The sequence below is a fragment of the Galeopterus variegatus genome, unplaced genomic scaffold (genome assembly GCF_000696425.1).
Source record: "Galeopterus variegatus unplaced genomic scaffold, G_variegatus-3.0.2 Scaffold989, whole genome shotgun sequence".
Classification (NCBI taxonomy): Eukaryota; Metazoa; Chordata; class Mammalia; order Dermoptera; family Cynocephalidae; genus Galeopterus; species Galeopterus variegatus.
This window is the reverse complement of record NW_007727100.1, coordinates 76,287-78,978: the sequence shown is the minus strand read 5'-3', so window position 1 is coordinate 78,978 and position 2,692 is coordinate 76,287.

The following is a 2,692-nucleotide window of genomic DNA, read 5'->3' as shown; positions in this document are numbered from 1 at the left end:
ACAAAAACAAAAAACCGGGGGGGGGGGGAAAGTAAGATAAAAAAACCATTTTTTTTTTTTAAGTTCTTACAACAAGCAAATGGAGGGGACCCACTTGGGTGGGAGGGGGGAGAGGGAGGAGGGAGGGAGGTTTCGGTGATGGGACATAATAATCAACTACATTGTATATTGACAAAATAAAAATAAAAAAAAAAGACTTGGAGATTTGAGGGCAGGAGGCTTTTGGATTTTACATTTACGTGTACTAATATCAATATTCAAAAAGTCAAATATGCTAGGTTAAAGAGGACTTCTTTTTTTCCCAAAAAAAGAAGTTATTTTAAAAAATAGGTCAGCAAGTTTACCTGGGGAGTTAGTAGAATTGCTGACGGAGGAAAGAAAGCCACAAAAGTTAATGACGACCCAGGTGTGCGTTGAAAAATAGGAAAATAAAGATTAGTACTATTATGTTTTATTAGTAAAATATAGTCATCTGTACAGTAGACAAAATAACTTGGGCATTCATATTCTTTTTCTAGTATGTCAATGCTTCTTAAACTTGAAGTACTTTATATGAGGCAACAGATTAGAATGAAAAAAACAATAGGATTTGGGTCTTGCTCTGCCGCCAACATACTGCGTGACCTTGGGCAAATCTCTTTTCTGGGCTTTACTTTCTGCCATTTTTATTGAGGCTGTCATACCAGATGAGTTCCTCCCAGCTTCACAGTCCATGATTCTCTTTCAGTATGGAAATGGGGAGGGCTTGGCCAGTGGTGAGACTTGTGCAAGGGATGCAGGGAAGAATAAATTGGGAGATGTTTGCAGTAGGCAGGGTTAGGAAGCCACAGGATGAAAAGCAGTTGTAGCAAAAAGTGACACTGGACCCATGCCAGCCATTCAGCTTAAAATGACAGGACTTCTGCAGTAAAAGAAGGATGCAATGGCATGACATACTACACACCCTATGGCAAACCAGGAGGAGGAGTGGTAGGAACGATAATCAGAGAGGCTCATTCTTTACGGAATAAGAATTACTGTGCTCCAAACGAGCTGAGAACTCAGATGGGTACTAGTGTTGAGTGGAAACGCTGTTTTCTGTGAAATATGATAGCCTGCCACGTACCAACTATTGTACTAAATGATGATTGTGGCATATATCAATTAATATGTACTCATTATTAATAAGACATTATGTGAAACAGAAATGAAAATAAGTCATATTCCCTGTGCTTTACATCTAATTCTAAAAGATTAGATTCAAACAAGAAGAAAGATGATCATATTCTGGAAGGGGAAGACCACTGTTTCGAAAGCAGACTCCTAAGGCTTGGCACTTAGCTTTAAAATGAGAGTTGTGTGCAAATGGAATCGACCATCATACCAAGGAATGAGCAAAGGGAAATTAAGACAAGGGCCAGGAAAAAGAAAAGGCCAAAGCAGAAGGCTGAAGAGCCTAGAGGAAGACCTGGAGCACATAGTAGATATGAGAACCCACGGGAAAAGCAAAGAAGAGTCTCTGTGGGAGAGGCTTAATGTGGAAGTGGGTTTTGCAACTAAAGAGGCAGGAGAAAAGGACTAATCCCAGACTAGGCAGCATGGGTTTCATCAAAACACTCCTGGAGACTAGGGACCAGGTCACATGCTTCTGTGTCTTCCATCCCTGCACCCCAGGTCTGGCATATAAAGCTGACAAGCTGATAGCACGCAGAAGCCATCACCATTTGAGAGGAAAAAGATACAGGATGTTTTAAAGGTGAATTGCTGAAAGTTCACCTGCTATGAACACTGAAAAGAAGTTGAAGTCCTTAAAATACAAATGGAAAGTAACTATTCATGCATGCTCCCATATGTAAAGGGCATGTTTGGGGAGTACGGTGTTCATGTGAGGCACAACCCTTACTATTCAAAGTGTGGTCCAAAGACCAGCAGCATATGTATCAGCTGGGAAGTGGGTGGACATACAGAATCTCAGGCCCTGCCCCGATCCACTGAATCAGAATTTGCATTTTTAACAAGATCCCCAAGGGAGTCTCATGAACATTTAAGTCTAAGAAGTACTGCACTAAACAGCAGTCAGTAAAATTTTTCTGTAAAGGGCAAATACTAAATAGGCATTGCAGGACACATTCAGTCTCCGTTGCTGCTCCGTCTCCTTCTTCTCTTCCTCCCCTCTCTCCTCATCCTTCCCCTCCTTTTTCTTTCCCCTCCTCTTTCTTCTTCATATTAAAAATGTAAAATCCATTTGTAGCTCACAGGGACTGGTGAGATTGAGCCTGCAGGCCTTGGTTTGCCCAGCCCTGCTCTAAACCATAACACAGTGTTGAACTCAGAGAGAGGAGGGGGATCACCAAGAGAAAGCACAGCACACAGAGTCAAATCCCTGGAGCTAAGTGTTAGCTTGCACAAGTGTCTTCACCTCTCTATGCCACAGTGTCCTCATCTGTAAAATGGGGCTAACAGTAGAACCTACTTCACAGGACCGTTGAGAAGAGTAAATAAGAAAATGTATGTTGAAGCACATTAGATTATTATCCTGACTATTTTTATCCCATTCAAAGTGAAAGAAGAGCTGACTGTCCTAGAGTGTAGTGAGTCAGACTAAAACTGCTCTCTTCCTCTACCCAAACTGCCAACCCCCATTGTGTCCTCAGCACAGAAAGAGGAGATGGCTTGGTCAGCCCAAGACTAAAATAAATAAATAAATAAATAA